At 38.7% G+C, this 24,289-nt stretch overlaps 1 pseudogene; it reads right to left on the bottom strand.

Annotated features, from left to right (window-relative positions):
* Positions 1-848: 848 nt before the first annotated feature.
* Positions 849-1,589, bottom strand: LOC131740993 (inositol polyphosphate multikinase pseudogene; annotated as a pseudogene).
* Positions 1,590-24,289: the final 22,700 nt, after the last annotated feature.

The following is a 24,289-nucleotide window of genomic DNA, read 5'->3' on the forward strand; positions in this document are numbered from 1 at the left end:
TTTTGTGTTTTGTTTTTTTGTTTGTTTGTTTGTTTTTTTGCGGTACGCGGGCCTCTCAATGTTGTGGCCTCTCCCGTTGCGGAGCGCAGGCTCCGGACGTGCAGGCTCAGCGGCCATGGCTCACGGGCCCAGCCGCTCCGCGGCACGTGGGATCTTCCCGGACCGGGGCACGAACCCGTGTCCCCTGCATCGGCAGGTGGACTCTCAACCACTGCGCCACCAGGGAAGCCCCAGGTAATGTTTTATGTAGCTTACTATTAGGAATTATGATAATAGAGAGCTTTGCTTTTCTTATTTTTTAAAAAAATATTTATTTATTTTATTATTTTAATTTTGGCTGTGTTGGGTCGTCTTTTTTGAATTTTATTTTATTTATTTTTTTATATAGAATGTTCTTATTAGTTATCTATTTTATACATATTAGTGTATACATGTCTATCCCAAACTCCCAATTCATCTCACCACCACCGCTCCCACCACCACTTTCCCCCCTTGGTGTCCATATTTTTGTTCTCTACATCTGTGTCTCTATTTCTGCCCTGCAAACAGGTTCATCTGTAGCATTTTTCTAGGTTCCACATATATGCGTTAATATTCAATATTTGTTTTTCTCTTTCTTTTTTTTAACATTCCTAAGTTTCTTTATTCTTTATAGTTTTCTAAAGAACAAATAATTAGTTTTCCTGAGTAAGATTATAAAAAAGTTAACCCTTCTACCAAAAGTATAAGGACAAATAAAATGTAGACTCACAATACACATTTTTTACACAGCATTACAAGTGCAGAGTTATTAACTGCTGCTCTTCATTATGATTACCCCACCCCTTTAAAAGATTGCAGCAAAGGATTCAATTGTCTAAAATACTCCGCAGTACAGTAATTAAATGCTTCAGCCCATAAACATATCCCTCATCTACTGTGTTGCTAGGGAACACATGAGCAAAGTCTATCATTCGCACTTCTACTTCTGCAATCTCTTGACAACCAGTGGGAAGATGGTAGAAGACTTTTTCCAGTTGGGAAAGTACATTTCCGTTTAATTGTTCCTGTGATATGCTTTTCCACCCATTGTCATGCTCTATATTTTCAACTTTCAACGAAGTCTGACTGTTCTGCTTTTTTGAATACATTTTTCTGTGATGAGCATACATTTTGGACAAGCTTTTGCCCACTGAAGCCTCTATTTTTCCATTCACTGTGGAACTTAACATATGAAAGTTATTATTGTACTCTAGTACATCTGTGTCTGAGAGCTGTCCTTTGGACAAAAACTTTTCTGCTAAAGTTCTGTCATTCAATTTTGCAGTAGTTGGCTAAGATGAACTGTCATAAAAAAACAGTAATGAACTTGCATAAAAGTTAAGCTGCTTCTGGCTTTCAAACCACTGCAGAATATTCTCAATCTTATGAATACTGGCAGCAACAGCATCTTTTCTTAAGCAGAATCCATTATGAAAAAAACAGGAGACTCCATCCTTTAGAGTTTCTCTTGTTAAGCTTCTTCCATAGTGTTGGTTTTGTGTCTCATAGCTATCAGAATGAGCATGATAAACCCTTATGCCAAGCACCAAGGATCCAATCTCTTCCATTAATGGCTACTTGCTGACCTGTTGCTGAATCTTCTCAGATGAAGCAAAAGGATCATACATAGCTTTTCCGCCCTATCTTTACATCCATTATACAGGGCTTATTAAATTTATGGGTCACATCTTCCAGTTTTAAGTATAAATCATTTGGTGCAGTGGGAGGTGACCAGATACCGCAATATTTTGGTAAATATTTTTGTAGCTCTAAAACAGCACCATCAGTACAATCAGCAGCATAAACCATATTATAGAATTCCACCTCTCTTGGACCCTTTGGAGGCGGCTGAAACTGTTTCAAAACTGTGCCATCTGGATGTTGTAGTATACCTGGCAGTCCAGTGGTTAAGACTCTGTGCTTCCACTGCAGGGGGCATAGGTTTGATCCCTCGTCCTGGAACTAAGATCCTGCCTGCCATGCTGGGAGAGACGTAAAACCTGGTCTGGATTCCTTATTCCAAAGGCCCGTCCGCTGGACTCCAGGACCCAAGCCCCTCAAGCTTGTGCAAACTCAGTTGCTACCTCTCTTGGTCTTTTCCTCCTCCCACCTCTTGTGTTCTTCTTTCTTCCTTCACTCCGTATGAGAGTCTCTAGATCCATCCACGTCTCTACAAGTGACCAAATTTCATTCTGTTTTATGGCTGAGTAATATTCCATTGTATATATGTACCACATCTTCTTTATCTATTCGTCTGTCAGTGGGCATTTAGGTTGCTTCCATGACCTGGCTATTGTAAATAGTGCTGCAATAAACATTGGGGTGCATGTGTCCTTTTGAACTATGGTTTTCTCTGAGTATATGCCTAGTAGTGGGATTGCTGGGTCATATGGTAATTCTATTTTTAGTTTTTTAAGGAACCTCAATACTGTTCTCCATAGTGGCTGTATCAATTTACATTCCCACCAACAGTGCAAGAGAATTCCCTTTTCTCCACACCCTCTCTAGTATTTGTTGTTTGTAGATTTTCTGATGATGCCCATTCTAACTGGTGTGAGGTGATGAAACCTCATTGTAGTTTTGGAAACCTCATTGTAGTTTTGATTTACATTTCTCTAATAATTAGTGATGTTGAGCAGCTTTTCATGTGCTTCTTGGCCAACTGTATGTCTTCTTTGGAGAAATGTCTATTTAGGTCTTCTGCCCATTTTTGGATTGGGTTGTTTGTTTTTGTAATATTGAGCTGCATGAACTGTTAAAATATTTTGGAGATAAAGCCTTTGTCTGTTGATTCATCAGCAAATATTTTCTCCCATTCTGAGGGTTGTCTTTTCGTCTTGTTTGTAGTTTCCTTTGCTTTGCAAAAGCTTTTAAATTTCATTAGGCCCCATTTGTTTATTTTTCATTACTCTAGGAGGTGGATCATAAAAGATCTTGCTGTGATTTATGTCAAAGAGTGTTCTTCCTATGTTTTCCTCTAAGAGTTTTATAGTGCAAGTTTTATAGTCTTACATTTAAGTCTCTAGTCAATTTTGAGTTTACTTTTGTGTATGGTGTTAGGGAGTGTTCTATTTTCATTCTTTTGCATATAGTTGTCCAGTTTTCCCAGCACCACTTATTAAAGAGACTATCTTTTCTCCATTGTTTATCCTTGTGTCCTTTGTCATAGATTAGTTGACAATAGGTGTATGGATTTATCTCTGGGCTTTCTATCCTGTTCCATTGAACAATATTTCTGTTTTTGTGCCAGTACCATACTGTCTTTATTAATGTAGCTTTGTGGTATAGTCTGAATTCAGGGAGTCTGATTCCTCCAGCTCTGTTTTTTTCCCTCAAGACTGTTTTGGGTATTCAGGGTCTTCTGTATCTCCATACAAATTTTAAGATTTTTTTTGTTCTAGTTCTGTAAAAAAAATGTCATTGGTAATTTAATAGGGATTGCATTGAATCTGTAGATTGCTTTGGGTACTACAGTCATTTTCACAATATTGATTCTTCCAATCCAAGAACATGGTATATCTCTCCATCTGTTTGTGTTATCTTTAATTTCTTTCATCAGTGTCTTATAGTTTTCTTCATACAGGTCTTTTGTCTCCCTAGGTAGGTTTATTCCTAAGTTTTTTATTCTTTTTGTTGCAATGGTAAATGGGAGTGTTTCCTTAATTTCTCTTTCAAACTTTTCATCACTAGTGTATAGGAATGCAAGAGATTTCTTTGCATTAATTTTGTATCATGCAACTCTACCAAATTCTTTGATTAGATCTAGTAGTTTTCTAGTGGCATCTTTAGCATTCTCTATGTATAGTATCATGTCATCTGTAAACAGTTACAGTTTTACTTCTCCTTTTCCAATTTGTATTTCTTTTATTTCTTTTTCTTCTCTGATTGCCATGGCTAGGACGTCCCAAACTATGTTGAATAAGAGTGGTGAGAGTGGACATCCTTGTCTTGTTCTTGATCTAAGAGGAAATACTTTTAGTTTTTCACCATTGAAAATGATGTTTGTGGGTTTGTCATATAAGGCCTTTATTATGTTGAGGTAGGTTCCCGCTATGCCCACTTTCTGGACAGTTTTTTCATAAATGGGTGTTGAATTTTGTCAAAATCTTTTCCTGCATCTTTTGAGATGATCACATGGTTTTTCTTCTTCAATTTGTTAATATGGTGAATCACATTGATTGATTTATGTATATTGAAGAATCCTTGAATCCCTGGGAAAAATCCCACTTGATCATGGTGTATGATATTTTTAATGTGGATCTGTTTGCTAGTATTTTGTTGAGGATTTTTGCATCTATATTCATCAGTGATATTGGTCTGTAATTTTCTTTTTTTGTAGTATCTTTGTCTGGTTTTGGTTTCAGGGTAATGATGGCCTCAAAGAATGAGTTTGGGAGTATTCCTTCATCTGAAATGTTTTGGAAGAGTTTGAGAGGATGGGTGTTAGCTCTTCTCTAAATGTTTGATAGAATTCAGCTGTGAAGCCATCTGGTCCTGGACTTTTGTTTGTAGGAAGATTTTTTTAAAAAATAAATTTGTTTATTTATTTATTTTTGGCTGCTTTGGGTCTTTGTTGCTGCGCACAGGCTTTCTCTAGTTACGGTGAGCGGGGGCTGTTGTTCGTTGCGTTGCACGGGCTTCTCATTGTGGTGGCTTCTCTTGTTGCAGACCACGGGCTCTAGGCACATGGGCTTCCGTAGTTGTGGCACATGGGCACATTAGTTGTGGCTCACAGGCTCTAGAACACAGGCTCAATATTTGCGGCACACGGGCTCAGTTGTTCCACGGCATGTGGAATCTTCCTGGACCAGGGATCGAACTCATGTCTCCTGCATTGACAGGCGGATTCTTAACCACTGCACCACCAGGAAAGTCCTGTTGGAAGATTTTTAATCACAGTTTCAATTTCATTACTTGTGGTTGGTCTCTTCATATTTTCTATTTCTTCCTGGTTCAGTCTTGGAAGCTTATACCTTTCTAAGAATTTGTCCATATCTTCCAGGTTGTCCATTTTATTAGCATAGAGTTGCTTGTAGTAGTTTCTTAGGATGCTTTGTATTTCTGTGGTGTCTGTTGTAACTTCTCCTTTTTCATTTCTAATTTTATTGATTTGAGTCCTCTCCCCCCTTTCTTGATGAGTCTGGCTAATGGTTTATCAATTGTGTTTATTATCTTCTCAAAGAACCAGCTTTTAATTTTATTGATCTTTGCTATTGTTTTCTTTCTTTGAAGTTCATTTATTTTTGCCCTGATCTTTATGATTTCTTTCCTTCTAGTAACTTTGGGTTTTGTTTGTTCTTCTTCTTCTAGTTCCTTTAGGTGTAAGGTCAGATTGTATATTTGAGATTTTTCTTGTTTCTTGAGGCAGGCTTGTATTGCTATAAACATCTCTTTTAGAACTTCTTTTGCTGCATCACTTAAGTTTTGGATTGTCGTGTTTTCATTGTAATTTGTCCCTAGCTATTTTTTGATTTCATCTTTGATATTTTCAGTGATCTCTTGGTTATTTAGTAGCATATTGTTTAGCCTTCATGTGTTTGTGTTTCTTACATATTTTTCCCTGTAACTGATTTCTAATCTCATAGTGCTGTGGTCAGAAAAGATGCTTGATATGATTTCAGTTTTCTTAAATTTACTGAGGCTTGATTTTTGACTGAATATGTGCTCTATCCTGGAGAATGTTCCGTGTGCACTTCAGAAGAAGGTGTAATCTGCTGTTTTTGGATGGAATGTCATGTACATATAAATTAAATCTATCTGATCTATTGTGTCATTTAAAGCTTGTGTTTCTTTAGTAATTTTCTGTTTGGATGTTCTGTCCATTTGCCTAAGTGAGGTGTTAAACTCCCCCACTATTATTGTGTTACTGTCAATTTCCTCTTTTATAGCTGTTAGTAGTTGCCTTATGTATTGATGTGCTCCTATGTTGGGTGCATATATATTTATAATTGTATATTCTTCTTGGATTGATCCCTTGATCATTATGTAGTCTTTCATTGTCTCTTGTAACAGTCTTTATTTTTTATTTATTTATTTTCTAAACACCTATATTAGAGTATAATTGCTTTACAATGGTGTGTTAGTTTCTACTTTATAACAAAGCAAATCAGTTATACATATATGTCCCCATATCTCTTCCCTCTTGCATCTCCCTCCCTCCCACCCTCCCTATCCCACCCCTCTAGGTGGTCACAAAGCACCGAACTGATCTCCCTGTACTATGCAGCTGCTTCCCACTAGCTATCTATTTTACCTTTGGTAGTGTATATATGTCCATGCCACTCCCTCACTCCATCCCAGACCACCCGTCCCACTCCCCGTATCCTCAAGTCCATTCCTAGTAAGTCTGCATCTTTATTCCCGTCTTACCCCTAGGCTCTTCTGAACATTTCTTTTTTCTTTTTATAGATTCCATATATATGTGTTAGCATACGGTATTTGTTCGTCTCTCTCTGACTTACTTCAATCTGTATGACAGTCTCTAGGTCCATCCACCTCACTACAAATAACTCAGTTTCATTCCTTTTTGGCTAAGTAATATTCCATTGTATATATGTGCCATATCTTCTTTATCCATTCACCTGTTGATGGACACTTGGGTTGCTTCCATGTCCTGGCTATTGTAAATAGAGCTACAATGAACATTTTGATACATGACTCCTTTTGAATTATGATATTCTCAGGGTATATGCCCAGTAGAGGGATTGCTGAGTCATGTGGTAGTTCTATTTTTAGTTTTTTAAGGAACTTCCATACTTTGATCCATACTGGCTGTATCAATTTACCTTACCACCAACAGTGCAAGGGGGTTCCCTTTTCTCCACACCCTCTCCAGCATTTATTGTTTCTAGATTTTTTGATGCTGGTCATTCTGACCGGTGTGAGATGATATCTTATTGTAGTTTTGATTTGCATTTCTCTAATGATTAATGATGTTGAGCATTCTTTCATGTGTTTGTTGGCAATCTGTATATCTTCTTTGGAGATATGTCTAGATCTTCTGTCCATTTTTGGATTGGGTTGTTTGATTTTTTGATATTGAGCTGCATGAGTTGCTTGTATGTTTTGGATATTAATCCTTTGTCAGTGCTTCATTTGCAAATATTTTCTCCCATTTTGTGGGTTGTCTTTTAATCTTGTTTATTGTTTCCTTTGCTGTGCAAAAGCTTTGAAGTTTCATTAGGACCCATTTGTTTATTTTTGTTTTTATTTCCATTTCTCTAGGAGGTGGGTCAAAAAGGATCTTGCTGTGATTTATGTCACAGAGTGTTCTGCCTATGTTTTTATCTGAGTTTGATGGTGTCTGGCCTTACATTTAGGTCCTTAATCCACTTTGAGTTTATTTTTGTGTATGGTGTCAGAGAGTGCTCCAATTTCATTCTTTTACATGTAGCGGTCCAGTTTTCCCTGCACCACTTATTGAAGAGGCTGTCTTTTCTCCATTGTATATTTTTGCCTCCTTTATCAAAGATAAGATGACCATATGTGTGTGGGTTTATCTCTGGGCTTTCTATCTTGTTTCATTGATCTATATTTCTGGTTTTGTGCCAGTACCATAGTGTCTTGATTACTGTAGCTTTGTAGTATGGACTGAAGTCAGGAAGTCTGATTCGCCAGCTCCGTTTTTCTTTATCATGATAGTTTTGGCTATTCGGGGTCTTTTGTGTTTCCGTACACATTGTGAAATTTTTGTTCTAGTTTTGTGAAAAACGCCAGTGGTAGTTTGATAGGGTTTGCATTGAATCTGTAGATTGCTTTGGGTCGTACGGTCATTTTCACAATGTTGATTCTTCCAATCCAAATACATGGTATATCTCTCCTTATGTTTGTATCATCTTTAATTTTTTTCATCAGTGTCTTATAATTTTCTGCATACAGGTCTTTTGTCTCCTTAGGTAGGTTTATTCCTAGATATTTTATTCTTTTTGTTGCAATGGTAAATGGGAGTGTTTTCTCAATTTCACTTTCAGATTTTTCATCATTAGTGTATAGGAATACAAGAGATTTCTGTGCATTAATATTGTATCCTGCTAATTTACCTAATTCATTTTTTAGCTCCAGTAGTTTTCTGGTAGTGTCTTAGGACTCCCTATGTATAGTATCATGTCATCTGCAAACAGTGACAGCTTTACTTCTTTTCCAATTTGGATTCCTTTTATTTCTTTATCTTCTCTGATTGCTGTGGCTAAAACTTCCAAACCTATGTTGAATAATAGTGGTGAGAGTGGGCAACTTTGTCTTGTTCCTCATCTTAGTGGAAATGGTTTCAGTTTTTCACCATTGAAGACGATGTTGGCTTTGGGTTTGTCGTATATGGCCTTTATTATGTTGAGGAGAGTTCCCTCTATGCCTACTTTCTGGAGGGTTTTTATCATAAATAGGTGTTGAATTTTGTCAAAAGCTTTCTCTGCATCTATTGAGATGATCATATGGTTTTTCTTCTTCAATTTGTTAATATGGTGTATAACTGTGATTGATTTGCATATATTGAAGAATCCTTGCATTCCTGGGATAAACCCCACTTGATCATAATGTATGATCCTTTAAATGTGGTGTGGATTCTGTTTGCTAGTATTTTGTTGATGATTTTTGTATCTATGTTCATCAGTGATATTGGCCTGTAGTTTTCATTCTTTGTGACATCTTTGTCTGGTTTTGGTATCAGAGTGATGGTGGCCTCATAGAATGAGTTTGGGAGTGTTCCTCCCTCTGCTATATTTTGGAAGGGTTTGAGAAGGATAGGTGTTTGCTCTTCTCTAAATGTTTGGTAGAATTCGCCTGTGAAGCCATCTGGTCCTGGGCTTTTGTTTGTTGGAAGATTTTTAATCACAGTTTCAATTTCAATGTTTGTGATTGGTGTGTTAATATTTTCTATTTCTTCCTGGTTCAGTCTCAGAAAGTTGTGCATTGCTAAGAATTTGTCCATTTCTTCCAGGTTGTCCATTTTATTGGCATACAGTTGCTTGTAGTAATCTCTCATGATCCTTTCTTTTTGCAGTGTCAGTTGTTCCTTCTCCTTTTTCATTTCTAATTCTGTAGATTTGAGTCCTCTCCCTTTTTCTCTTGATAGGTCTGGGTAATCGTTTATCAATTTTGTTTATTTTCTCAAAGAACCAGCTTTTAGTCTTATTGATCTTTGTTATCATTTCCTTCATTTCTTTTTATTTATTTCTGATCTGATTTTATGATTTCTTTCCTTCTGCTAACTTTGGGATTTTTTTGTTCTTCTTTCTCTAATTGCTTTAGGTGTAAGATTACGTTGTTTATTTGGTAGGCTTGTTTCTTATGGTAAGTTTGCATAGCTATGGTATTCCCTCTCAGAACTACTTTTGCTGCATTCCATAGGTTTTGGGTCGTAGTGCTTTCATTGTCATTTGTTTCTATGTAATTTTTGATTTCCTCTTTGATTTCTTCAGTGATCTCTTGGTTATTAGTAGTGTGTTGTTTAGCCTCCATGTGTTTTTATTTCTTACAGGTATTTTTCTGTAATTGATATCTCATCTCATAGCATTGTGGTCTGAAAAGATACTTGATACAATTTCAATTTTCTTAAATTTACCAAGGCTTGACTTGTGACCCAAGATATGATCTATCCTGGAGAATGTTCCATGAGCACTTGAGAAGAATGTGTTTTCTGTTGTTTTGGATAGAATGCCCTATAAATGTCAATTAAGCCCAACTTGTTTAATGTATCATTTAAGCTCGTGTTTCCTTATTTATTTTCATTTGGGATGATATGTTCATTGGTGAAAGTGGGGTGTTAAAGTCCCCTACTATGATCGTGTTACTGTCGATTTCCCCTTTTATGGTTATTAGTATTTGCCTTATGTATTGAGGTGCTCCTATGTTGGGTGCATATATATTTATAATTGTTATATCCTCTTCTTGGATCGATCCCTTGATCATTACGTAGTGTCCTTCTTTGTCTCTTGTAATAGTCTTTGTTTTATAGTCTATTTTGTCTGATATGAGAATAGTTACTCCAGCTTTCTTTTGATTTCCATTTGCATGGAATATCTTTTTCCATACCCTCACTTTCAGTCTGTTTGTGTCCCTAGTTATGAAGTGGGTCTCTTGTAGACAGCATATATACAGGTCTTATTTTTGTGTCCATTCACCCAGTCTATGTCTTTTGGTTGGAGCATTAAATGATTTACATTTAAGGTAATTATTGATATGTATATTCCTATTACCTTTTTCTTAATTGTTTTGTGTTTATTATTGTAGGTCTTTTCCTTCTCTTGTATTTCCTGCCTAGAGAAGTTTCTTTAGCATTTGTTGTAAAGTTGTTTTTGTGGTGCTGAATTCTCTTAGCTTTTGCTTGTCTGTAAATATTTTAATTTCTCCATCAAATCTGAATGAGATCCTTGCTGGGTAGAGAAATCTTGGTTGTAGTTCTTTCTCTTTCATCACTTTAAATATGTCTTGCTAAGCCCTTCTGGCTTGCAGAGTTTCTGCTGAAAGATCAGCTGTTAACCTTATGGGGATTCCCTTATGTGTAACTTGGTGTTTTTTCCTTGCTGCTTTTAATATGTTTTCTTTGTATTTAATTTTTCATAGTTTGATTAATATGTGTCTTGACATGTTTCTCCTTGGATTTATCCTGTATGGGACTCTCTGTGCTTCGTGGGCTTCATTAAATATTTCCTTTCCCATATTAGGGAAGTTTTCAACTATAATCTCTTCAAATATTTTCTCAGTCCCTTTCTTTTTCTCTTCTTCTTCTTGGATCCCTATAATTCGAATGTTGGTGCATTAAATGTTGTCCCAGAGGTCTCTGAGACTGCCTTCAATTCTTTTCATTCATTTTTCTTTATTCTGCTCTGCAGTAGTTATTTCCACTATTTTATCTTCCAGGTCACTTATCCGTTCTTCTGCCTCAGTATTCTGCCAGTTATTCCTTCTAGAGAATTTTAAATTTCGTTTATTGTGTTCATCTCTGTTTGTTTGCTCTTTAGTTCTTCTAGGTCTTTGTTAAACATTTCTTGAATTTTCTCCATTCTATTTCCAAGATTTTGGATATCTTTACTGTCATTATTCTGAAATATTTTTCAGGTAGACTGCCTATTTCCTCTTCATTTGTTAGGTCTGGTGGGTTTTTGCCTTGCTCCTTCATCTGCTGTGTGCTTCTCTGTCTTCTCATTTTGCTTCACTTACTGTGTTTAGGGTCTCCTTATCACAGGTTGCAGGTTCGCAGTTTCCTTTGTTTTTGATGTCTGTCCCCAGTGGCTAAGGTTGGTTCAGTGGGTTGTTTAGACTTCCTGGTGGAGGGGACTAGTGCCTGTGTTCTGGTGGATGAGACTGGATCTTGTTTTTCTGGTGGGCATGTCAAAGTCTGGTGGTGTGTTTTGGTGTGTCTGTGGCCTTATTATTATTTTAGGCAGCCTCTCTGCTAATGGATGGGGTTTTGTTCCTGTCTTGCTAGTTGTTTCGCATAGGGTGTCCAGCAGTGTAGCTTGCTGGTCATTGAGTGGAGCTCGGTATTGGCGTTGAGATGGAGATCTCTGGGAGATTTTTGCCTTTTGATATTACATGGAGCTGGGACTTCTCTTGTGGACCAGTGTTCTGAGCTTTGCTCTCCCACTTCATTGGCACAGCCCTGACACCTGGCTGGAACACCAAGAGCCTGTCCTCCACACGGCTCAGAATAAAAGGGAGGGAAAAAAAGAGAGAAAGAAGAAATAAATAAATTAAATAAAGTAAAATAAAATAATGTTATTAATATAAATATTTAAAAATAATTATGAAGAAAAAAATTTTAAGCAATAAAAAAAACAAAAACAGACAGACAGAACCCTAGGACAAATGGTAAAAGCAAAGCTATACAGACAGAAGCATACACATACACACTTACAAAAAGAGAAAAAAGGAAAAAATATATATATTGCTGCTCCCAAAGCCCACCTCCTCAATTTGGGATGATTTGTTGTCTATTCAGGAATTCCACAGTTGCAGGGTACATCAAGTTGATTGCAGAGATTTAATCTGCTATTTCTGAGGCTGCTGGGAGAAATTTCCCCCTCTCTTCTTTGTTAGCACAGCTCCCGGGGTTCAGCTTTGGATTTGGACCCGCCTCTGCATGTAGGTCACTGGAGGGCGTCTGTTTTTCACTCAGACATGAAGGGGTTAAAGAAGCAGCTGATTTGGGGGCTCTGGCTCACTCAGGCCATGAGGATGGAGGGGTACAGATGGGGGGTGAGCCTGCAGCGGCAGAGACCAGCATGACAGTGCACCAGCCTGAGGCACGCTGTGTGTTCTGCCAGGGAAGTTGTCCCTGGATCACGGGACCCTGGCAGTGGCGGGCTGCACAGGCTCCCGGAAGGGGAGTTGTGGATAGTGACCTGTGTTTGCACACAGACTTCTTGGTGGTGGCAGCAGCAGCCTTAGCATCTTATGCCCGTCTCTGGGGTCCACGCTGATAGCCACGGCTCGCGCCCATCTCTGGAGCTCCTTTAATTGGCACTCTTAATCCCCTCTTCATGCGCACCAGGAAACAAAGTTTGGCAGCTCCAGACTTCTCCCAAACTCCCTCCCGACTAGCTGTGGTGTACTAGCCCCTTCAGGCTGTGTTCACCCAGCTAACCCCAGTCTTCTCCCTGGGATCTGACCTCCGAAGCCTGAGCCTCAGCTCCCAGCCCCCGCCCATCCCGGCGGGTGAGCAGAGAAGCCTCTCGGGCTGGTGAGTGCTGGTCGGCACCGATCCTCTGTGCGTCAATCTCTCTGCCTTGCCCTCCACACCCCTGTTGCTGCGCTCTCCTCCGTGGCTCTGAAGCTCACCCCTTCCGCCACCCTCAATCTCCACCCACTAAGGGGCTTCCTAGTGTGTGGAAACCTTTCCTCCTCCACAGCTTCCTCTCAGTGGTACAGGTCCCATCTCTATACTTTGTCTCTCTTTTTTGTTTTACCCTACCCAGTTACTTGGGGAGTTTCTTGCCTTTGGGGAGGTCTGAGGTCTTCGGCCAGCATTCAGTAGGTGTTCTGTAAGAGTTGTTTCACACGTAGATGTATTTCTGATGTATTTGTGGGGAGGAAGATGATCTCCGCATCTTACTGTTCTGCCATCTTGAAGCTCCCTCCCCATTCTTTATTTTAAAGTCTATTTTATCTGATATGAGTATTCCTACTCCAGCTTTCCTTTGATTTCCATTTGCATGCAATATCTTTTCATCCCCTCACTTTCAGTCTGTATGTGTTCCTCGGTATGAAGTGGGTCTCTTGTAGACAGCATATATAGGGGCCTTGTTTTTGTATCCATTCAGAAAGCCTGTGTCTTGGTTGGAACATTTAATCCATTCACATTTAAGGTAATTATCGATATGTATGTTCCTATTACCATTTTCTTAATGGTTTCGGGTTTGTTTTTGTAGGTCCTTTTTGTCTCTTGTGTTTCGCACTTAGAGAATTTCCTTTAGCATTTGCTGTAGAGCTGGTTTGGTGATACTGAATTCTCTTAGGTTTTGCTTCTCTGTAAAGCTTTTGATTTGTCTGTAAAATCTGAATGAGATCCTTGCCAGGTAGAGTAATCTTGGTTGTACGTTCTTCCCTTTCATCACTTTAAGTATATCATGCCACTCCCTTCTGGCTTGTAGAGTTTCTTCTGAGAAATCAGCTGTTAACCTTATGGGAGTTCCCTTGTATGTTGTTTGTCATTTTTCCCTTGTTGCTTTCAATAATTTTTCTTTGTCTTTAGTTTTCATCAATTTGATTACTATGTGTATCAGCATGTTTTTCCTTGGGTTTATCCTGCCTGGGGCTCTCAGTGCTTCCTGGACTTGGGTGCCTATTTCCTTTCCCATGTTAGGGAAGTTTTCAACTATAATCCCTTCAAATATTTTCTCAGGTCCTTTCTCTCTCTTTTCTCCTTCTGAGACCCCTATAATGGGAACATTGTTGTATTTAATATTGTCCCAGAAGTCTCTTAGGCTGTCTTCATTTCTTTTCATTCTTTTTTCTTTATTCTGTTCCACAGTAGTGAATTTCACCACTCTGTCTTCCAGGTAACTTATCCGTTCTTCTGCCTCAGTTATTCTGCTATTGATTCCTTCTAGTGTATTTTTCATTTCAGTTCTTGTATTGTTCATCTCTGTTTGTTCTTTAATTCTTCTAGGTCTTTGTTAAACATTTCTTGCATCTTCTCAATCTTTCCCTGTATTCTTTTTCTGAGGTCCTCGTTCATCTTCACTATCATTATTTTGAATATTTTTTCTGGAAGGTTGCCTATCTCCACTTCATTTAGTTGTTTTTCTGGGGTTTTATCTTGTTCCTTCATCTCATACATAGCTCTCTGCCTTTTCATCTTGTCTATCTTTCTGTGAATGTGGGTTTGTTCCACAGGCTGCAGGTTTGTAGTTCTTCTTGCTTCTGCTGTTTGCTCTCTGGTGGATGAGGCTATCTAAGAGGCTTCTCAGAGGGCATCATTTTTCTATTAGCCTTGTATTATTACAGTAGCAAATAACTGGAGCAAGTGAAGAAAGGAAGGAAGCAGGACAGACAAGGAAATTTCATAAATAGGGTCATTTTAATGGTGCATATAATATTTTAGACAGACATCTAAAAGGAGAAAAAATATTGAGCTGGCTGTCTTGATTAGAGTGGGAAATTCAAAGGGAGAATCTGATTAAGGGGAAAGAAAGCATCAGCATGAGCTGCTGGAAATAAGAGAAGTTAAAGTATAAATCCAAGAGAAATTCGACAAATTAGGTGGACACTACAGAGAGAACCACAATACAAGAAAAGAGGCAGAACTTCAGAAAGGATTGCATTCTTCTGATCATAAAATTGAGAGTATTCAAGAGTGTAAAAGAAAAACCAGGAGGATCCAGTCACCAGGCACAGTGCACAGTATTGCTTCTGGTTGCCCAGGCAACAGGAGCCTGCTCCTCATGTTAATGATAGTATAATGAGGAAAAACACATGCAAATGCAGCCAGAATAATTAGAGGTGGAGTCACACCTGGTCCAGGGCTCTTCCTTTAGGGAAGGCTAGGTAGGAATTGGGGTGGGATTAATGTGAGAGGTTGTGAAGGGGATGGATTTGTGTGTGAAAGCAGGAAGTCGAGGCTCTGTAGTGTTTGATAATGAGGAGTTAAGTCGGTGGCTACGGTGGCTACGTCTCTGTTGTCTCTTGACTCACCTTGCAGTTCACCTGGGAATGGAGAATCCAGACAGCTGGGGCTCGGCAGTGGGCTCTCCTCTCAGGAAGTGCAAACACTGATTTTTGATGGAGGAAATATCATAATTTACAAAGTTCAACCTGCTCTGCTTGAAATATGCTAATACTGTTTTTTGTTTTGTTTTTACTCAGTGGTCTTGCCTCCCTAGTTACTGAAAAATTTGTTTTGTGTTTAACACTTTAACAATAAAAATATTTTTAATATTGTGAAAGAACTATCTTTACAAATTGTCTCTGATATTTGAAGATACTTTCAAATATCTTTCATATATTAGGAAAAATATTAAAATATTTTACTTTTAAACAGTTGCTTTTTCAGTGGTTAAAGCGGAAATCAAAATGCTAAATGCTTTAGAGCAAGGTTACTCAAACTTACCTGTGCACAACAATGACCTGGGGATTTGATACAGATACTGCTGGTCTGAGGTGAGGTTTGAGATTCTGTATTTCTAACCAGCTCCCAGGGAATGCCATTGCTACTTGTCAAGGACCTCTTGCTACTTTGAGTAGCAAGAATTTAATTCATTATGGTAGATATCAGGAAAAAGAAATGGTAGTTAAATGCTGACCCCCCCCCACAAAAAAATTGTTCTGATGAACCTAGGGGCAGGACAGGAATAAAGACATAGACGTAGAGAATGGACTTGAGGACACGGGGAGGGGGAAGGGTAAGCTGGGATGAAGTGAGAGAGTGGCACTGACATATATACACTACCAAATGTAAAATAGATAGCTAGTGGGAAGCAGCCACATCTCACAGGGAGATCAGCTCGGTGCTTTGTGACCACAAAGCAGCAGTGGGATAGGAGGGGTGGGAGGGAGACACAAGAGGGCGGGGATATGGGGATATATGTATACATATAGCTGATTCACTTTGTTATACAGCAGAAACTAACACAACATTGTAAAGCAATTATACTCTAATAAAGAAGTTTAAAAATTTCTCAAAAAAAACAATATGCTGACCAAATATAATATTTTTGCTCTGTGCATTATTTTTTCATTTTTGGAAACAATTTTTGTCATATTTATTGTCTTCTTATAAACTACACAAGTAATGTGTGGTTATAAAACATTCAATAATTATAGAAATGGATGGAGTAAAAGTGAAAAATCCATATTCTTTCTCCACCCTTCTCCTCCATCAACCTCTGTCCTCTGTGGATAATACTTTGGCATAATAAACACTTGTATGTATAAATAAAATAAACAAGAATAGTATAATGCATACTTTGGTATTTATTGAGAACTTTTAAATACATTTAGATGCACACACATATGTGCAAATTCCACATATATAAAGTATGAGAGAATCATATTGTATGGAATTTTCTCCTGCTTGCTTTTCAAAAAATTTATCAACCCCAAATTGACATGTTTCCATGTCAGTATTCATTTAATTTTGTGGCTATTTCATTCTATTGATTGGGATTATTTCCATTGGTCACTTTTAGAAATAGCAAACACTTTACATATATTTTTGTACATATGTGAGTATTTAATTTAGCTAATAGCTAAGTTAAAGTACATTTTAATCTTGGCAAATAGTGACAAACTGACTTCTGTGAATGTTGGGTAGGATGCTATTTCTCCACTTCCTTATTAAACACTGGAGATCAGAACTCTTAAAATCTTCATGAACCTTATGGACTTTAGTAGTTATTTTTAATTGCATTTCCCCACTTGGGGGCTTGAACATTTTTCTTTCCACATATTTATTCACCTTTTGTTATTTATTCTTTTGAAAATGGCTTCTATATACTTTTCTCATATCTATCTCTATTAAGTTGCTTATGTTTTTCATGTTGATTGATGGGAACTCTTTGTATATTTTGGATATTGACTCTATATTTAATATATGTACATGCACACATTTTTGCCAGGGATAGTACAGCATGCTGGTGAGGAGCACAAGCTCTGGGTTGGCATCCTGGGTTTCACCACATGGCAGCTACATGACATTATTCAACTTCTTTATATCTCAGTTTCCTCAACAGTATAAGTGGAATAATAATGACATCTACTACACGTCTAAATATCATTTATTTATTATTTCCCTAGTGATTTAAATGCTATCTTTATTATAATTTTCCTGCTATTCTTAGCAGCTCACTCTTACAAATAACATTTAGATTCAACTTGAACGGCTTTGTATAAAATTATCTTTAGGTAAATCAATAGATAAATTTAGGAAAAAAATGCAAACCTTTAAAAACTTGAGGCTCCCCACTACAATCCATATTACTTACTTTTATGCTTTTAGGTCTATTTCTCTGCCCTTAAATATTATGTTTTAATATATTTTAAAGTTTGGGGGGAGGACAATATAATTTTGTTGCTGTTTTGAATGATATCATTATATTGGTCATTGCTTGCTCATTGAAATGTCTGTACTTTGTGTGTGTTTATCTTACTTTTAGACACCTTGAAAATCTGTCATATTTCTGTTATATATTTTTATTTCATTATGTTGAATTTTAATGTAAAATTGTTAAATTTTCCCCAGTATTTGCTAATATTTTGGTCTTCTTTTCTAGGCCTCTTAAGACTATTTTGAATAATGGGGATTTGTGGTATTCTTGCCTTATTTTATGGGAATACTCCTAATATATTTATCATTGATGTTTGCGATAGTTTTCCTGAAAACACTGTGTCAAATTTAGAAAGTCTCCTTTGCCCAACTTCCTAATTTTTAAATTTTAAAATCAGGGGTGACTAACACATTCTGTCAAATACTTTTCCAACAATGATTAAGATGTTTTGCTCATTTATTCTACAGTGATTTAGCATAAAAACACTTCCTATTCTTTTGTTGGTGGTGGTTTTTTAAAATTTGTTTTAGATGATAGCCATCCTAATTGGTGTGAGAAAGGGCTGCCATTTTAAGGAGCTGATCAGAGTAGGCTTTGGTGAAAAGGTGGCATTTGAGACTTGACAAAGGTGAAGCAGATACCTTGGAGAAGAGCTTTCTAGGCAGAGAGAAAGGTGGGTCCTGAGGTAGGAATCTACCTATTGTGTTTGAGGAAGAGCGAGGAGACTAGAATGACTGCAAGCAGGCTGAAGGGGTGGGAGAGAGAAAGTGAGGAGGTGAGATGGGAGCCCTGGAAGGGTTTTGAACAGGGGAGGGATGATACACTTCCTATTCTTACACTGTTCTTGCATTCCTAAAATAAACCTTCCTCCATCACTACACATTGTTAATATTGCAAGATGTTACTACAGTGAATTTGAAAATATTTTATTCATTATATTTGCACTGAGCTTAATGTCTACCCTTTTATTGCTGCTTGTTAGACATAATGTCAGTGGTTTTTATTTTCATGTTTTCTTTTTAATGTGCTTGAATAGATTGTAAATGCCAAAGAGATTACTTACTAATTAAATTTTTGATAAAAATCTCCCTCCAAAGCAAGCAAAGCTTGCTGTCAAATTAGAGTATATGGGGGTACAACGGGATAGATCTTTGACTATCTTCAATTTTTTCAGTAATATTGTTTTTTTACTCGTGTCAGGGAACCCAGTGGTGTGGGGGCACGTGCGAAGTGTACTTTGCACCTTCCCTGAGCACCTGGTGGTCTGTGGGGCCAGGACCATGGCCAAGAGCAGGTGCATGCAGGTGTCTGTGAACCCTGGCAGCCGCCTGAGGAAGAACCTCTGCATGCAGGAGTTCAAGGCCCTGCAGAGCTGCTTCATCTCCATGGCCAAGAAGACCCTGAAGGGCAGCTGTTAGAAAGGACGGAGTGCTGCACTTGACATCCATCTGCTGCCGAGGGACGCAAAGCCCCGGGCCCGGTACTCATGGCTCCAAGAGTGCAACATCTAAAACCTCTAAAGCTCTTCTGGCCAACAGGACCAGAAACGTGTTAGGGCAAGCACAGGCAGAGAGGGAATGGGTTTTCCAGCACTGCATACATAAGGATTTGGGTTAGAATAAGTTGCAATGAACCAACAATAAAGACCACTCTAAGGCCATGGTTGAGGTGTGCATTTATAATTTTAGTAAAAGGAAATAAAGAATTGGGGTGAATTTTTAATCTCTGAAGCCACTGAGAGTAATTCCTTCCTAGCCAGTCCTTTGGGCTCTGTCCAGGCTTCTAACCTCAGTGAAACCCACTGCATTCAAGTCCAGTCAAGTTTTCATACATTGTCATCTGGCTTTTCCATCAGAAAGCATGGGGTGGAGAAAAAGATGGGCGAAACCCTTCTAATTGTAGAGTGGCTCCACCTGGGTGATGGTCCAGAGTGATGACCAGTACAAGAGAATCATACAACCCCCAATGGTTTCCTGTGTTCATATAGGAAGAGAGACAAGTGGTGGTTATTTAATACAGTTCGGTGAGGTTTTTCATTTATAGGCCAGAGCAATAAACATGATGTTGGCTGTTTTCCCAATTTGTTCTTTAGTCATAGCAAAAGAAATTTCCATTAAGGGGATCTAATGCCATCTTGAAGTTTTTATAAAGTTTAATAAGTAATCTCAGTTTCAGAGTTAAGTTTAATCACCTCTAACCCTTTAATAAGTAACCTTTCCACATAGATGCCAGAGGAGGTTGTTGCTGTTGTTTTTCTCTGTGTTTGGACATTTTGCTCTTCGCAAAATAATCTCAGAGTGTATAGTAAAACCTCCTGGTGCCCAAATCCATGTTCTCTCAGCCAACTCCTGGATTCAAAGCAGCTGTAGTTCACTCCGACCACACCCCGGACCATCCACACCTCTCTGCTGGTCTCTCTGCCTGGAGGCTTTCTTGGCACTAAAGGAGTTTTCTCAGCCTGCATGGTGCATGCAGGGAAGCGTTAACGCTCTCAGTAGCAACATTTACCCAGTGAACTGGAGACTGTGCAGAGACACCCCAGCTTCCCTGTCGCTCAGTGGGGCACATTTCCAGCAAGACTGAGACACCAATAATCTGCTCATGCACACACCCTTACTGCCTTCCCGTCTCTCCCTCAGTCCCTCCTCCCTCGTGGCACCTCCCAAATAAACCACTTGTAGCCATATCCCTTCCTCAGGGTCGGCTTTTGGAGCAACCCAAACTAAGACAGGTCATGAGCAGAAAAAGCTGAGGGTGTTCCCTGAAATTCACAAAACTCAGAGCACGTAAAACAATAAAGTAATTTATGTGAAGATTAAAAAATGGCTGGCAGATGGCATTGCTCTGCCAGAGATGGAAAGTTAAAATAAGTAGCAAGCAAATACCAGAAACGTGAATAGAGAAAAAGAAAAACTCCCATCCAGGGGTTGGTCTGTGTTTGAAGCACAGAAAAGGTGTTGGTCCTAGGCAAGGGCAATGCCCCCGATGCCCCGGCTTCTGCTCCCAACTGGTTTCTGTCTCTGGCTGCCCCTTGGTCTGAGTGCCCTTTTCTCTGACCATTGTCCAGAAAGGATGGGTATGAGCCTGTGCTCATTATTTCCAGAGCAGACAGATTTGCATTAGACGCAAGTGCTTCTAAGAGCAGGTGTCAGCCGCTTCTCATGCCCCAGGTCACATCCTCTTGACCCGAAATTTTACAGCACCCAGCTTGGTGAAGCCATCACCTGACAGCACCTTGCATCAACGACAGCAACTATCTCTTGCTTTCTGCCCTGAAGCTTCTCTGTGCCATCTCTTAAGATGCCTTCTGGAAGCCACTCAGCTGTTCTGAAACATGTGCAATCCTGGTAGTGCAAGGTCATGCACACCCCTTGGGGCAACTCTTGATGGATGACAAGAAAGCTGAGGGATAATTTCTCGCTCGTCCTTCTGGAGGACCATGTTGAGGTGTATTCTCCGCAGCTTCTTAGAGCGCCCCCTGGAGGATTGAGCCGCAATTGCCCAAGGTGATGCTTGGCTTCATAACCCACCTTCTTTGTTTTACCCCTTCGTCTCCCACTCCAGTTCCTTGGGATGGAACCACCCAAAGTAAGCTTCCTGCATACACACTCTGTGTCCAGCTCAGCTTTCTGGGAAACCCAGTACTTCTTAGGTCCACATTCCGGAATGACGAGCTTCCCCGTTTCTCCTTTTCCAATGGTTCCTCACACACTTTCCCAGCCTGATTGCTCTTCTGAAACCATCCTGATCTCATCTTGGCTTCCAATAAAAAAAGGTGTGAACATCTGAAAACTAGATCATTGCTGCTGACTCACTGCTGGTAAGGAATTAACCATTCGTAAAGAAATGAAGATGTGTTTAGGACTCTTCTGGATCTGCTCGTTGAATTTTTGAGAACTCTGATAAGCTCATTCCTCAGCTGATGATTCTCCTCCTTTAACTTCCACATTTCCTTGGGATGTACAGTATTTATGTCAGTGGCTATAGATTTTGTAGGGATTTGTGGATTCAGACAAGTGTTTATTGATATTCACAGTCCTTGGATGGGCACTGTTGAGAATACAGAGCAGCTGAGATGCAGTTGCTAAAGTTTAGGGATAATCTAAGGATGAAATAGGAAAAACTTCACACATAATCAGAGCCAGTAAAATACAGAATTCTGTAAGTGTGACAAGTAAATTATTGACAGGATGTTATTGTGGAGAGAGAAATCACATCTGGTCAAAGCTAGAAAGAAGCTGACTTCAAAAAGTTCTTCACTCAGGGAGTAAAGGATGCTCCTCGATGGACCATGATGAGACCAAGAAAGGCAATGGTCAGTTTTGCCACAATGGCAAAAACGCTCGTGCTTGGTTGGCTAAGGCATTTTGAAGGAACATTTTTCAATTTAATTCTTTTTTTTTTTTTTTTTTTTTTTGCAGTACGCGGGCCTCTCACTGTTGTGGCCTCTCCCATTGCGGAGCACACGCTCCGGACGTGCAGGCTCAGCGGCCATGGCTCACGGGCCCAGCCGCTCCGCAGCATGTGGGATCTTCCCAGACCCGGGCACGAACCCGTGTCCCCTGCATCGGCAGGCGGACTCTCAACCACTGCGCCACCAGGGAAGCCCCTCAATTTAATTCTTAAACATTTTGGTGGCTCTAGATTTCAAGCTCCAAAGACATTTCAGCAAGTGTTGGAATGCTATAGCACTGAATAACATGTTTATCCTCTTCAAGGTTGAGCTTTAGAGTTATGAAATCTATCTTTTCTGAGGTTATATCATAATACATCCATTATTGAAGCATTATAACCCTCCATGCCTCTGGGTGTTTTGGCTTGTTTATGAAAATTTCATTGTTATGCACGTGTAGATGGCAGTTTGAATGACCTAGAAAGAACAAGACATTAAAAGTAATGATTACATATTTCATGCCATCCCTAATTAACTGTGTTTTATTTTCTAAGAGCTACAGATGTTATATTACTCATTACAGTCTGTTCAAATATTATTTATGTCACGCAAATAGGATGTTTGTTGGCTTGAAATATTTAAGCAAATTCTGTGTGCTTCTTTAAATTAAAAAACAGATAGCAGGGTATATTATTCGTTTTTTTTTGTGTCTATAAAATGAGGAGCTAAACTAGCTGAGGTCTTTAATGCCTTCTTAGCTCAGAGTGTGGTCTTCGGACCAGCGGCATCAGCATCACCTATGAGTTTTTGGAAGTGCAGAATCCTGGGCCCCACCCGGGAACTACTGACTCAAAAGCTGCATTTTATCAAGATGTCCAGTGATTCATAAATACTTTAAGGTTTGAGAAGCCTTGAACTACTTTTTTCTAGAGCTATTATTCTGCAAGTTTGAAGAGCTGACATTGGCCTTAATTGCAATAATGTCTGACACATGAGATGCTCTCAAGCCATCTGGTGACCAATGGTACTTAGGTTTTAGAATATATATTTTTTGAAATATTAATTTCTAGTATACTTTTAAAACAATTATGTTTTTCTTTTGAATGTCTTCCACTTAGAAGATTGGCTCATAAACTTAGGAATATGTGGACAATCTAAAGAAATTACACATAGAGAAAAATTCAAGAAGAATCACTCAAGGCAAGATTTCTTAGTAATTCTCAGCTGCAGGGTTTCTGAGAAACATCTGAATTCTGAATATGTTTTCTATTACTAGGTTAAAATATTTTGCTCTATGAACAAAATTTAAACTCACAGGTAGTTTTCAAAATGCAAAGTGAAATGATATATCATTTTCTACTTACCAAGTTGAAAAAAGTTTGCCAGAATTAAAAAGGTTGCTAACATTCAGCAATCATAAGTAAGTACACAAATAACCTGGAAAGATGTACATTTTTAAATGGAACAATCAAGTTTTAGTCCAATATGTGTAGCCTGATACCATTTTATTAATATAAATTATATATATATATACATTTTTATAATATACACAGATTTCAGGATAAGCATAAGAAAAAGTTGGAAAGAACAATATCACGCTCTTAATGGTTACCTCAAGGACAGGGGATACAAGAAGAGACTTTTGAATGCGTATATGAAACAACTGGTGGAGGTGTGGAGAGACACTGGATTACCTATCAAAGGGAATAAAAATCCATGTTGGAGTAGGTTGTTAAACCGTTATCTTTTTAAATTTTTATTTTTATTTTAATTTTTTTAATTTAATTTTTTTTATTTTGGGGTATAGTTGATATACAATGTTTTGTTAGTTTCAAGTGTACTCAGTTTCATGTGACTCAGTTATAGATATACATATATACATTCTTTTTCAGATTCTTTTCCCATATAGGTTATTACAGAATACTGAGTAGAATTTCCTGTGCCACACAGTAGGTCCTTGTTGATTATCTATTTTAATTAATTAACTAATTAATTAATTTTTATTTATTTATTTTTGGCTGTGTTGCGTCCTTGGTGCCGTGCGCAGGCTTCCTCTAGTTATGGTGAGCGGGGGCTACTCTTTGTTGAGGTGCATGGACTTCTCACTGCGGTGGCTTCTCTTGTTGCGGAGCATGGGCTCTAGGTGCACAGGCTTCAGTAGTTGTGGCTTGTGGGCTCTAGAGCTCAGGCTCAGTAGTTGTGGCGCACAAGCTTAGTTGCTCTGCGGCATGTGGGATCTTCCCAGGCCAGGGCTCGAACCCGTGTCCCTTGCATTGGCAGGCAGATTCTTAACCACTGTGCCACCAGGGAAGCCTGATTATCTATTTTATATGTAGTAGTGTGTATATGTTAATCCTAAACTCCTAATTTATCCCTCTCCCCCACATTTCCC

This window comes from Kogia breviceps, chromosome 14, assembly GCF_026419965.1.
Source record: "Kogia breviceps isolate mKogBre1 chromosome 14, mKogBre1 haplotype 1, whole genome shotgun sequence".
In the NCBI taxonomy this organism is placed as follows: domain Eukaryota; kingdom Metazoa; phylum Chordata; class Mammalia; order Artiodactyla; family Physeteridae; genus Kogia; species Kogia breviceps.